The following is a 14,948-nucleotide window of genomic DNA, read 5'->3' as shown; positions in this document are numbered from 1 at the left end:
ATTACCTAGAGTTAAGACGTACTATAAAGCTGTAGCAATTAACACAAAGTGATATTGGCAAAAGAATAGACAAAGAGATCAGTGGAACAGAATAGAAAGCCTGGAAATATACCCATGTAATGTAGTTAAACTGATTTTTGACAAAGGAGCACAAAGGAGCAAAGGCAACACAGTAGAGCAAAGGTAGTCTTTTCAACAAATGGTGCTGGAAACAACTAGACATTCATATGCAAAAATAATGAATCTAGACAGACTTTACACCCTTCATTAAAATTAATGCAAAATGGATCCTAAATGTAAAATGCAAAATTATAAAACTCCTAGAAGATAACATAGGAGAAAACCTAGCTGACATTAGGTGTGGTGATTACTTTTTAGATACACCAGCAAAGGCACAATCCATGAAAGAAATAACTAATAAGCTGGATTCCACTAAAATTAAAAACTTTTGCTCTGTGAACAATGATGTCAAGTGAATGAGAAGACAAGCCTGGGTGAAAATATTTACAAAGACACATCTGATAAGGGACTGCTATTCAAAATATACAAAGAAAACTTAAAACACAATAGGAAAACAAACACAATTTTTAAAAAAGGGCCAAATGCATATGGTGGGTGTTCCAGACATAGACTCTCCCCCACGCACATCAAAATAAAACAAAATCTTAGGTAATAGGGCAGCAGAGAGCCAAGAGCAGGCCTAAATAGCTGAAACTGTGCCTAGCCAAAACTCCCCGATTTTAATTATTACAGATGGATTTGAAAGGTTACCTAATGCCCTGGGAACTGCTACCCCACCCACTTATTACTATAATAACCATAGGTTTTCATTTCTTCTCTGATCAATAATTCTATGCCTGAATTCTAAAGATATATCAGCTGCTCTAACATTCCACTGATAAATGGTTTGAATCAGTGTCAGAAGCATTATTCCTAGAGCCTTGAGTTACTGTATCAAAAGAATCTGGCTTCCCAAGAAGCTTCTAGGACCCTGGATGTTTAGGGGCATGGAAAGTTAGAACTGAGACTGGAGTCCCATTAACTCTCATATGATCACTGCCAGTCCATGAACTATTGACTACTGGTCCCTGAAGACATAAATACCGAAGTTGAAAGTAAGTAATCTAGAAACTTCTATAACAATTTGACATTGCCACATCCTAGTGATATTAATCACCTACACACACGCTTTCCAGGACTCATGTGCAGTGTTGTAATTATTTCCCATTTTTTTTACCAGGTGTTTACTGGTTATATTTTTTTGAAGTGTCATTCTATGCCTGTTTCATCTAAAAATTAAATATTTGGGTCTCAAAAAAATAAAAATAAAAGTGAGCCAAAGAATTTAACAGATACCTCATCAAAGAAGGTATACAGATGGCAAATAAGAATATGAAAAGATGCTTCATGTCACACGTCATCAGGAAAATGCAAATTAAAACAACAATGAAATATCACTAGATATCTATTAGAATGGCCAAAATTTAGAACACTGATAACACCAAATGCTGGCAAAGATGTGGAACAAGAGGAACTCTCATTCACTGCTGGTGGGAATGCAAAATGGTGCACCCACTTTGGAAGACAGTTTGGCAGTTTCTTACAAAACTAAACGTACTTTTACTATGCCATCCAGAAATTGTGCTCTGGTATTTACCCAAAGGAGTTGAAAACATATGTCCACACAAAAACCTGCACATGGATATTTATAGTAGCTTTATTCATAATTGCCCAAACTTGGAAGCAATCAAGATGTCCTTCAGTAGATAAATGGATAAATAAACTATGGTACATCTAGACAATAAAATATTACTCAGTGCTAAAAAATAGTGAGCTATCAAACCATGAAAAGATGTGGAGGAACCTTAACTGTGATTACCAAGTTAAAGAAGCCAATCTGAAAAGACTGCACACTGGATAATTCCAAATATATGACATTCTGGAAAAAGCAAAATTATAGATACAGTAAAAAAAAAAATTAGGGGTTGCTGGACTGGGCTGCAGAGAGAGATTAACACATGGAGCACAGAGGATTTTCAGGTCAGTGAATATACTTTGTATGATATCATAATGATGGCTATGTGCCATCACACCACAAGTGTATGTACTCTTGTCCAAACCCATAGAATGCACACCACCATGAGTGAACCCTAAAATAAACTATTGATTTTAGGTAATTATGAGCTGTCAATGTATGTTCATCAATTGTAACAAGTGTACCACTCTGGTGGGAGGATGTTGCTAATGGGGGAGGCCATGCATGTATAGGAGCAAAGGAGTCTCAATTTTGCTGTGAACCTAAAATTATTCTAAAAATGAAGTCTTTTTCTTTGAATGTTTATTTATTTATTTTGATAGAGAGAGGAGGGGCAGAGAGAGAGGGAGACAGAGAATCCCAAGGAGGCTCTGGGCTGTCAGCACAGAGCCAGACATGGGGCTCAAATCCACAAACCATGAGGTCATGACCTGAGCTGAAATCAAGAGTCAGACTCTTAACTGACAGAGCCATCCAGGAGCCCCTAAAAAAAATCAAGTCTTTAAAACAAAAACTATATAGAGGTAAAATATTTGGTGACTTGAAAAAATGTTCACAATCCTTAATTAAGTGAACAAAAACTGGCTAGAAAGTTAAATATTAAACCAACATTATAAAAATTTGGAGTTATGTATAGCAAAGAGAGAAAAGATAGTAAAAGAGAACTTGTAAAATTCATCTGCAGGTGAGAGAACTTGGGATCAATTTTGTGTAGGTGCTACAAAATTCAATCACATCTCCATTATTATAGAAATATCACTTTATTACTTTAAACTGAGCTCAACTTGCTGTGAGATCCCATTTCCGATGATGGTGAAAACACTTAATCTTGCCAATTATATGTAGCTTAGTTATTTTCAGCATAAAATTGAGTCCCTTTTGGCAAATATCCAGTTAAAGTTGGCTTACTATTTTATTATTCCAAAGTGTGAACTCTGTCCCCATTTCTCAAGATTTCTTGCATTCCCTCCCTTCTCAGGATCTCGGGGGGATGGGGCAGTTTTCAGAACATAATGGCATCGGGGGCAGGACACTGGCTCCTGGTTCTTCCTTGCTGGCTCTGACTGAGCATAGGTGAGAGGTGTCTTGTCCCATCTTGAGTGCCTGGACAGTGTGACTTACAGTCTCTTCACTTGGCAAACATTGTTAAGGACCTATGATTGTTCCTTCTATTCCCCAACCCCTGACCCTCCTTCCCTACCTCATCACTCCATCATGCCCTTGACGTAGTTCACCTCAGCCCTCTTGGAGAAGTTGATGTCCCTCTGCCACATAGCCCCCAGGATCCCCTTACAGTGATTTCTGGCAGGTCACTAGCTCAATCCTTAGATGCAAATTTGTATCTTCTCTCTGCCTCTTGTAGGCTTGGAAGAACTTGGGGGAGAGGTATCTTCTCTAGCCTCCCTTTCTGTCTAAAAATGAGACAAGGACAGTCTACTCTACCTTGGAAGCCTCATGCTATCTTCAAGACCTCTGAATGGCAACCTCCTCCCAGATACCTAGACGGAAGGAAGACAAGCCTCTGCTGTTAATGCCAAAACTTTTCTAGAAGCCTCTATTCTTCTCACAGTTTTTGAAGAGGATGAGAGGTGGAAAAACACCCAGTCTCTGTATTCTCTCTCCTCTCTTCTTCTTGCCCTTTTCTTCCCTTTCTTTCTCTTCTCACTATGGGTGGAAGATGGCTGTGGATCATCCAGGTGGATACAAAAGCCTGAAGTTCTGGGAGGCGGTCAGGGCTTAACGTACAAATTTGTAGGGGCGCCTGGTGGCTCAGTTGATTGAGCGTCTGACTTTGGCTCAGGTCATAATCTCCTGGTTCATGAGTTTGAGCCCCACATTGGGCTTGCTATTATCAGCCTGTCGGTACAGAGCCTGCTTCAGATCCTCTGTCTCCCTCTCTCTGCCCTGCCCTCGCTTGCACTCTCCCCAAAATAAATAAATAAATATTGAAAAAAACAAATTTGTAAGGTATCAGCATAGAGGTGATGGTTAAGGCTGAGGGGCTTATCAATGAGAAGAGATCATGGTCCAGGGCAGAGTCCTAAGATTCATATTTTCTTTTTTTTTTTACACTTTTTAAACGTTTATTTATTTTTGAGACAGAGAGAGACAGAGCGCGAGTGGGAGACACAGAATCCAAAGCAAGCACCAAGGTCCAAACTGTTGGCACAGAGCCCGACACGGGGCTGGAACTCGAGCCAGGAGATCATGACCCGAACCGAAGTTGGAAGTTTAACTGATTGAGCCATCCAGGCGCCCCTGAGATTCATATTTTCTTATTTAGAAGCCACAAGAGTAGCAATGACTTTTCTTCAGAAGCTCTGACATATTACAAGATAAATAACATAAATCATGTGAAAGAGGAAAGGCTTCATCTTTTACTTTGTCGAAAGGTAGTTGCTAACCAGCAATTAGGGCTTTAGGAAGGGAAACAGTATGAGCCTATGTGTACTCTCATCATAGAAATGGCCAACAGGAAGAGCTGAGGAAATCTATCAGTCTTTTAAAAATGAAGCTGCCCCTATTGTAAAGATCCCGCAAACAATTTTATATATTCTAGAAGGAAGATCTTTGAACTGAGAATTCTTCACTCAGAAAGTTTCTTTTCCATTACCAAAGAGAAAGGGCCCCTTTCTGAAGATTGTCTTTGAGGTTTAGAGGTCTGTGAGGATGGATGGATGGATGGATGGATGGATGGATGGATGGATAAATAGGTGTGTGGATGGGTATACAGAAGGTACATGTTGGCTACATGAAAACATGAAAGTCTCCAGAAATGTTAGTCTCTTAAGAATTTTTTTTTTAATTTTTTTTTCAACGTTTATTTATTTTTGGGACAGAGAGAGACAGAGCACGAACGGGGGAGGGGCAGAGAGAGAGGGAGACACAGAATCGGAAACAGGCTCCAGGCTCCTGAGCCATCAGCCCAGAGCCCAACGCGGGGCTCGAACTCACGGACCGCGAGATCGTGACCTGGCTGAAGTCGGACGCTTAACCGACTGCGCCACCCAGGCGCCCCTAATCTCTTAAGAATTTATAGTTAATTATTTAATTGAAACAACAAATAATTATGGAATATCAACCTCCTGGCCACTGTGTTTGTCAAGGTCCTTAAAGTACATGTTCTTGTCCTTAACCTCATGGAGTATTCAAACAAAAGGCATAGACAAAAGCAAACAACTACATATATCAATTATTTAAAATTATAAAAAAATACTTTAAAGAGAATCATCATCTTAATTTTCATTTTTTAAGTGTTTATTTTGAGACAGAGAGAAAGAGAGCAAGCAAACACAAGTGGGGGAGGGGCAAAGAGAGAGGGAGAGAAAATCCCAAGCAGTCTCTGCACTGTCAGCGTAGAGACTGATGCAAGGCTCCATCTCATGGCTGTGAGATCATGACCTGAGCTGAAATCAAGAGTCACATGCTTAACCAACTGAACTACCTCTTAATTTTCATTTTTTAAAATATTTATCTTATTTTTTTGAGAGGGAGGGAGAGAGAGAGAGAGAGAGAGCAAGCAGGGGAGGGGCAGAGAGAGGGAGACACAGAATCCAAAGCAGGCTCCAGGCTCTGAGCTGTCAGCACAGAGTCTGACCCGGGTCTCACACCTATAAACCATGAGATCATGACCTGAGCCAAAGGCAGATGCTTAACTGACTAAGCCACCCAGACGCCCCTTAATTTTCATTTTTAATTCCATGAAATCAGAAAGACGTTAGTGGTGTCAATTACTTCTTTCTTAGGAAAAGCACTGTCTACTACAGAGAAGAAAACCTAAGACTACATTTAAAAAATTTTAACATTGGCTAAGTCACTTGACCTCTTGGCCAATTTTGCTGCTGCTAAAAAATGGAAAGGGGATTTTAATTCACATTCATATTTGAAGATCAACTAAAAAGTACATGGAATATAAAATACACAAATATGCTGAACTCTTAAACATCTGTTATAATTGAAATTTTAAAATATTTTATTAAATTTGTCTTTTTTCACTTGCTTTCCTCTATATAGCATCTAACTTATTGGAAATACTTTAAAAATACTACTATACTGTTTTAAGTATCCATCACTATTGTACTAAGCTGCCCTCTGGTGGTTTTCAATTTAGTCAATATCTTTACCTTAGTATCTGATGTGTGGTACATTTAAGTTACTATAGTTTGTTTAATACTATATTAATTCCTACTTTCTATATGAACTTATTTGGCAGGGCCTTTGAAATACTCACGTAAAAGAATGGAGGCTGGCTACTGTCCAGAACAGAGAAAAACAATTAGTAAATTCATGAAGACAAGTTTGTATTTCCAATGTAATGAATTATCACTTATTAGCAATGTTTCTGTTATTGTCATTATAAAACAGGACTGACTGATATGAGCCTCAGTCATTAAGTACAGAATATAATCACTAAAACACCTGGAAAGCAAAATATATTTATTTAGTACTATTCCCTAATACATATTAAAGGCTCTCACATCACATAATAAAACTAACCTCTGCAATGAAAGTAAAAAATATTCTCATTAATGAACAGGCTAAGTGTTTTTCACTATCCAAATAATTTGAAATCTAAAACTATCTTTTAACTTCCTGCCAAAGATAACCATGAAGTGCCTATTGAAAAAGATAGTTCTAGTCAAACCAGTGTCTTCTCTTTTGCTACTAAGATGGAAATTGTCAATCACATTTGTTTTATTTCGTTGAACTTTCTCTAGAATTATTGTAATGTATAAAATGGCCTTGATTATGAGAATAATATATTTTTACCATAAGAGTTTAAAAGTTAAAGCATCATTCAAATTTTCCATCTATAATTATTCTTTTCAGTGAAGGCAAGATCTATTTAGACACATTTAATTATTTATCTTCTTACATGTACTCAGCATTCAGGGAAAAGAAATCCACATTATATGAGATTAAATATTTTTAGTTCATATATTTATTAGGCATTTGAGACCTTCTGTGTGCCTAACCCTGTATGGCCTGCATTCTAGAAAAGAAGGTCATTCCAGAAAAGAAGCTCAAATATATTTTAAGCTGTTTCACCATCATGGGAATTAGTACTTGAGACAAAAAATGCTTCAGTAGTTTAGGAAAGAATTGAGAGCTATGTTAGCTGCAGGGAGGAATAACAGTTTCACAGAGGAAATGGCACTTGAACTGGACTGTGATGGATTGGTGGGATTTGGGTAGCAAGGGATAAAATTTTGAAGCTATTTCAGGTCAGAAAATAAAGATAAACAAAACACATAAGGGGATCACACATTGGTGAAAAGCACTGAAGGAAAAGAATTGAAAATCCATCATTTTCTAAGAAGAATCTACCGTATGTTATAGTTGAATATGTAAGTTAAAATAAGTCTGCAGCTATGTTTAGCAAAATTCAGAAGAGTCATGGCAACAATAGTTTTCCCTGATTAGATAACACTTAAACTGCCATTCATCACCACCATTGAATAACTGACCATTGGTAGAATTAGTAGGATCAGTGGATCAATGGTTATAACAGAGGCAAAATGCAGTTATTTATATTATTTTAAGCTCCTCAAGTTTTCAAAAACTGAGATATCACTTAACTAGAGGGAAATGCATAGATCCTATATGTACAATTCCATCAATTTTGACAAAACTCACATGAGGGATAAAATGTTCTGTCATGGCAGAAAGTTCTCTCAGCCCATCCCCAGTCATTCCCCACCACCTCCACCTCCAAGCAACCACTGATCTGATTTCTGTAACCGCAGATTAGTTTTGCCAGTTTTTGAACTTCATGTAAGTGAAATCATATAGTAGCTACTCTTTTGAGTCTGGTTTCTTTTACTAGAGCATCATGCTATGAGACTCCTCTTTGTTGTTGTATCAATAGTTAGTCCCATTTTATTGCTGAGTTGTATTCCACTCTATGAATATATCCAAGTTGGTTTACCCATTCTGTTTATGGATACCTGCAATGGTTTGAATCTAGAACTACTAGGAATCAAGAGTCTATGAACATTTGCATATAGGAGTCTGTATAGTCATCCTTTCATTTTCACTGCAGTGTATATGTAGGAGTGGGATCACCGAATGTACGGTAACTATATGCTTAACTTTATAAGAAACTGCCGAACAATTTCCCAGAGTAGTTATATCATCTTATACATGCACTAGCAAACTATAAGAGAGTTTAAGGATTTTATTCTCCTTATTTTTAGCCATTCTAGTGGGTGTGCAGTATCTCGCTGTGGTTTCAAATTACATGAGAAGGGTGTCTGGGTGGCTCAGTCGGTTAAGCGTCTGACTTTTGCTCAGGTCATGATCTCGCAGCTCGTGAGTGTGAGCCCCACATTGGGCTCTGTGCTGACAGCTCAGAGCCTGGAGTCTGCTTTGGATACTATGTCTCCATCTCTCTCTGCCCCTCCCAGCTTGTGCTCTGTCTCTCTCAAAAATAAACATTAAAAAAATTAAAATAATATAAAAAATAAATAAAATAAAATTATATGAGAACTTGATGTCCAGCATCTTTCCAGCCCTGATTGGCCATTTATGAATATTTTTTATGAAGTGTCTATTCAAATCTTTTTGCCTTTTTAAATATTTTATTTTATTTTATTCTATTCTATTTTATTTTATTTTATTTTATTTTATTTTATTTTATTGAGAGAGCATGTGGGTGGAAAGAGGGCCAGAGGGAGAGAGAGAGAATCTTAAACAGGCTCCATGCTCAGCACGGAGCCCAACACAGGGTTTGATTCCACGACCCTAGGATCATGACCTGAGCTGAAATCAGGAGTTGGATGCTCAACCAACTGAGCCACCCAGGCGCCCCTTCACCTATTTTTAAGATTGGGTTTTTAAAATTATTATTAAGTTGTAGGTATTCTTTACACATTTTGAGTGCAAGGGTTTGGTTGGATGTATGTGTTGCAAATATATTCTCCCAGTCTGTGGCTTGTCTATTCATTCTCTTAACAGTGTCTTTTGAAAGTGTTTAACTTTAATGAACACTGATTTACCAATTCTTGTTTTCTTTTGCCAGTTAGTGCTTTCTGTGCTTTCCTCAGTAAATCTTTGCCTATGCCAAGATTGCAAAGGTATTTTCCTATGATTTCTTCTAGAAGCTTTACAGTTTTCACTTTTATGTGTAGGTTTATAATCCATCTCGAATTAATTTTTGTATATGGCGTGAGGTGTAAGTTGACCTTCATTTTCTTCCCTACTGAGTATCTATTTGTTACCTCATTGCCTGATGAAATGACTTTGTTCAAGTTTAATTTCACTGAAATTATGTCAAGAAGCAGGAAACTTTTGCAAGATACTGAAAAAAGGAAATGAGGAATAAAAAAGGGCACTTGGTTCATACTTGAGTCATTCTTTGTACTCATAGAGCAAACACGCACAAATGATCACTAATGTTTTTTTTTTAATACAGCCATCGCACATATGAATTTCTGACAGTTGGATCTATATCCTGAATGAGTGAAATGAGTAAAATACTTTTGTGGGGGAAAATATTTTATGGGGAAAGTGTTCTCTAACTTTAGCTTTTTTTTTTTTTTTGAAACCCTGCAGCATCTATTTCACTATGTGCCTCCAAAGGCAAGTAAATTTGTGGGAGGAGGGGAGTGGCGATTAGAGACTTTCAGTGAACCTTTTGCCTATGCAAAGGGAAAGCCAAAATCTCTTCTAGACTGGAGAGTTTCAATGACTCCAAGGAGCTAGACTCCAAATGAGACCCACGAGGTGGAGTGGGCTTTGCACTGGGACAAGAGAAGAAAACTAGATTTTTCTCTTTGTGCTCTGGGTAGGTGGTAATTTGGAAGAGACATAAACATGGCACAGAAGGCAGGGGTCGATGGTGAGGGCAGGTGAAGTGCTTTCAGCAACACGTTAAGGAATAGAATCAAAGGTCAGGATATTCCTTGGGAAAGGTGTAGCTATGAATTCCTGAAGCACTTGTGTCTAGTGGCTGGTTTTCTTCAAGTGTTTCCATTCCATAGATCCCCAAGTCTTTGCCAAAGTTATAGTTAATTCTTGCTTTGGGAAATTAAGACAGGGGTTATATTTCAGCTTGGAGTGAAATTGAAAAGTGTAGGGAGAAGCAATCTCGAAAAGGCAGCCTGTGAAAAGCCTAATAAATCAACTGAAAAACTTTGCAAACAGAATACAAACCACAGAGAGAACACCACGTGTTTGGTTCACATGTAACATTCCAATTCATGTGAAGCACTGTGTCTTTATTATTAGGATTTCTATGTTTTCAAGAAGGAAATTTACATCTAGGAGAGGGTTAATTATTGAGGCAAAAAGTAGGGCCACAAACATGATTTGACCTTTTTTAAAACTGGTTTGAAAGGTGAAAGCTATGTAAAGTTACGACAGTAATTCTACAGCACAACAGCTGTATTCAATGGGGTGAACCTTAAATTGTCTTACACAAGACCATCTAAATGAGTGCTTTCATGCTTCTTGACCTTTAATGTTCATCCCCAAACTAATATAATGTTATATGTCAGTTATACCTCAATAAAAAAAGCTTTAATGTTCATATAAATAATCTGAGAATTTTATAAAAATGTAGATTCTGATTTGGTAGTACTAGGATGGGACCAAAGAGTCTGTATTTTCAACAAGACCAAAGTAGTGGTTCTCAAAGTATGGTCCCAAGATCAGCAGCATCAGTACCATTTGGGATGTGGTTCGAATGCAGACTCTCAGGCCCCACTTCAGAATTACTGTATTGGAAGCTCCAGAGATGGGATCCAACAATCTGTGACTTAACAGGCCCTCCATGTGATTCTGATGCACATTCAAGTTGGAGAGCCACTGCTCCAGAGTTGCACTGTTGATATCCACTAGTCACAAGTATAAATTTGAAATGTATACAATTAAATAAAAGTTCAATTCTTCAGAAGCACTAGCCACATTTAAAATACTCACTAGCCACATGGGACTAATGGCTACCCTATTGAACAAAGAAGACAGACAAAGGGGACATTTCCATCATTGCAACAAGAAGTTCTACTGGACAGTGCAGAGTACTATTTGCAATCCTGGCTTCACACTGGAATCACACAGTGAGTTTTTTTTTAAGTATCATCGCCTGGACTCACACCAGAACAATTGAGTCAGAATCTCTGGGGGTGGGATCTTAATCCTGAAGTAAGTAATTATAAATACTGCATAGAAGGAAGAGGTATGATATGAAGTGTGCTGTGTGTTTTAGGAACTGACAGAAGAGGAATCTAGGGGGCAGGAAAAATCTCCCTGGACAAAGGACATTTAAGTAGAGAATGATGAATAGGAATTTTTTTTTTTTAGAACAGGAAGGATGAGAAGTTTCCCAAACAGAACGATATGTCCAAAAGCTCATAAGCAAAAGAGATTATATTGAGTTCCAGGAACTGAATGAAGCTCAGAATGGTTAGAGTGTGTGGTAGCACAGGAGATAGGTTTCAGAGGTTGCTGGAGACGAGATCTCGCTAGGCTTTATAAAGTAAACTTATATCCCATTTTCCCAGATAGTCTCAGTTTACATACCTGTTTCTTCATAATTATTAATATTACTCCCTTTCACTCTCCAAAGTGCCCCACTTGGATGATAAATTAAGTGGTCACATTACCTATATGTTGTGACATTAAAATCTGACTTTATCCTAAGGGCAATAGGAAGACATTGAGGAATTTAAAGCAGGGAATTGACTCTTTTAAAGTGTTTTGAAACAATGCCTTAGACCGCAGAGAGAACAATGAATTGGAAAGCAGTTGAAAGGCTGCCATAATTATCCAGGCAAGAGATAATGGTGTCCTGGCCATGGCTGTGGTGTTGCAAATGGAAAGAAGTGGACAAAATTGTAAACTATTAAGAAAAGAGAAAGGTAACAAATGAGTATATGGACAGATGGAAGTCAAGTTGACTACTTTTCTAGTTTGAATAAAAATGGTCAAATGGTAATATCACTTGATTTGGTAGAAGGAAAAAAAAGGAAGAATGGGGGTGATACTTAATGATAAGTTTAGTTCTGTATTTGCTGAGAGGAGCTGTTGGATATATGTGTTTGGAGCAAAGGAAGTACCTGGGGATATCAATTTGGGATTCATTAGGAAATAAGATTGCCAAGTGGATTGTATAGAGTGAGAAGTGCAGACAACCTGGGGCTGAGCCCTGAGAAGCACAAGCTTTTAGGACAGAGTAAAAGAGCCTACAAAAGAGGCTGAAATGGAATGTTTGAAAAGACAGGAGGAAAACCAGAGAGTCTTGTATAATTGTTAGGAAAGAAGGAAGATATTTTTCTGAGAAATGAGGTGTACTGAATGTCAAGCAAAAAAAAAAGGTATGAAAATTACATGGGAGACATAGGGGAGAGAAGTTTCTGTGGAATTTGTGGGGCTGAAGACTACATTGCAGTGGAATGAATAGGGGGTAAAAGGAGTGGAAAGAAAGTGAAAGGAAGGGAAATTCAGCACACGCAGATAAGTCAAGAAATTTGGCTCTAGGGGCACCTGGGTGGCTCAGTTGGTTAAGTGTCTGACTTTGGCTCAAGTCATGTAAGTGTCACAGTTTGTAAGTTAGAGCCCTGCATCAGGCTCTGTCTGACAGCTCAGAGCCTGGAGCCTGCTTCAGATTTTGTGTCTTCCTCTCTCTCTCTGCCCCTCCCCTGCTCATGCTATGTCTCTCTCTTTCTCAAAAAAATAAATAAAAACATTTTTAAAAAAGAGAAATTTTGGCTCTAAAAAGAATGGAGAAATATAGCTGTAGCTATAAGGGAAATTGGAATTGAAAATTTTCTTTAAAAAAAAAAACATTTTTCTCTGTACATGTAATTGCTATTTAGAAGGAGGGGATAGAGAGAGAAGGTTTGAAGATGTGGACAAGAGAAGCAGGTGAGAAGGATTCAGAGCATAGATGAAAGCTGTATGGTTATCTATTGCTACATAATAAATTACTCTCAAATTTAGCAGCGTAAAACAGCAAATACTTACTATCTCACAGTTCCTGTATGTCAGAAACCAGGGTAATGTTTAACTTGGAGAACTGGGCTCAAGGTCTCTCATGGAGTTGCTGTGAGGATATATACTTGTACTGGGGTCTCGTCTGATGACTCAACAGTGGAGAAAGGGAGAGATCTGTTTCTAAACCTGCTTATGTGGTTTTTGTGAGCATTCACTTCCTCCACAGGCTCTTGGACTAAGAGTCTCTGTTCCTTGCAGGCTGTCAGTCAGAGGCCTCCCTAGGCACATGAACCTCTCTATAAGGCAGCTCACAACATAGCAGCTGGCTTCCTTCAGGGTCAATAAGTGATAGAGCAAGAGAGAACTAGTGAATACCCCAAACAGAAGTCAGAACATTTTTAACAATAAGTGACATTCTGTTACTTTCACTGTATTCTATTTGTTGGAGTAAGTCACTTATGTCTTTGGAGGGATACCACAAGGGCATGAATATCAATAAGTGGAGATCCTTGGGAGCCATCTTACAGACCACCTGCCACAGAATGATTACCTTTAAGCAGAAGAGGGAGATTTCTTCTATGGTAATAGAAAGAAAGGGGAAAGAAATGGATCTAGATTCATTTTGTATAACTACAGCAAGAATGGAGAGAGTGCTTTACAGATGGCTTGTATTTTCCATGCCAAGCCATACAGTCTTTTCCTGAGAGTAAATAAAGACTTGGAGTTTTGGTAGTAGAGAAGGTTAAAAAAGTCATTGTTGAGAATAAGAGAAAGAAGTGAATTCGGAAACAGAAGATTGACAGGGAATGCTGTCAGCCCAGCTGAAGTGGGTACCTACAAATTTACAGTGAAATCAATCTGCCTAATAGGGTGATTTTTCTCCAGCAGCACCTAGTAATAGGCAAAGGGAAGTGCTCCATTGCTACTTTCTGATGATTGCCTGCTTTCTCTTAGGGGGACGTGGAAAGCATAAAAAAATTGCTGAGGCTGATACCAAAATTTATATAACCATAAACTGGACAAAATAGCTGCCAGTTTCAGAGTCTAAAAAAGAAACATGTCACACAGAATTTCATTTGCCACAAAGTTCAGAGACAGTTTAGCACAGAATAGGCCAGGCTGGAAAGTTATGTGCCATAAAAGTTGTCTGTTTATCTGCCTTCAGTGGAATTCATGCTTGCTGAAGATAGTTAAACCCATCAGCCACAGAAGAGTGTTAGAAGTTTGTCATTGATTATTTTTTGGAAAAGATTGACTTATGAAAATCCCCCAAAATGAATTTTTGAGGTAATAGGTCCACCTGTTTACCTTCTAGATGAAATCTAATTAAAGCTCTATTCTAATGCTTTCGTTTCTCGTATATAAAACTCAGCTCTATCCCAAGAAGAATGAAACACTTCCCCAGATGAAAAGCTTGGTTTCAGGAAGTGTGTATTACCCTTTTGCTGTTGGTTCTCAGGCAAGTGACTGAATCATATGTCAGCTTCCTGGATGTGCTTGGCCACTGAAGTGGATGGAAGGCTCTGAGAAAAACTAACATACAGAGTACTGTCTCCCACCCTTGTGTGTATGTGTTGTTGGATTGAGAAAGTGAAAATGTTTGGGCTCCATAGTCTGACATCACTCAGCTTTGCCTCACCTCTTCTGTTATATTTAAGTACCTAGTGAACAAGGGACACCCAAAGACTAGAACATAAAAAGGCAATCTAAAGCAAAAGGAGATAAAATTTTGTTCCTCTGGAGAAAGCTTAAAGTGAAGACACTAATGTGGAGAAGATAAGCAGTTGGATTTCTCTATAGTTGAGATTTTCTCAGTCTGAAGGACAGGGAAACAAAGTAGTTTAGCATTAGAGAATGGTTGACACCTTGGTCATGATAGGGTAGGACACAAAGGCAGGAGGGACGGAGAGTCATGGAAGAGAATAGAATTGTGGCTGGATGGATGGTGTTGATAAAGCAAATGAGAGGTGTTAAAAGT

The 14,948-nt window shown here is 38.2% G+C and overlaps 1 protein-coding gene across 5 annotated transcripts in view; it reads right to left on the bottom strand.

Moving 5' to 3' along the window:
* Positions 1–13,267, bottom strand: part of CDK14 (cyclin dependent kinase 14) — a 704,495-nt gene extending 691,228 nt beyond the window's left edge. For 4 of the 5 annotated variants that reach the window (XR_007146446.1, XM_047830949.1, XM_047830989.1 and 1 more), the window contains exon 1: positions 13,001–13,267. The gene's annotated coding sequence lies outside the window, so the exon portion shown is untranslated. The remainder of the gene's footprint in view (positions 1–13,000) is intronic. The other variant, XM_047830960.1, reaches the window with a different exon arrangement.
* Positions 13,268–14,948: the final 1,681 nt, after the last annotated feature.

The sequence above is a fragment of the Prionailurus viverrinus genome, chromosome A2 (assembly GCF_022837055.1).
Source record: "Prionailurus viverrinus isolate Anna chromosome A2, UM_Priviv_1.0, whole genome shotgun sequence".
Classification (NCBI taxonomy): Eukaryota; Metazoa; Chordata; class Mammalia; order Carnivora; family Felidae; genus Prionailurus; species Prionailurus viverrinus.
This window is presented reverse-complemented; position numbering and strand designations above follow the sequence as displayed.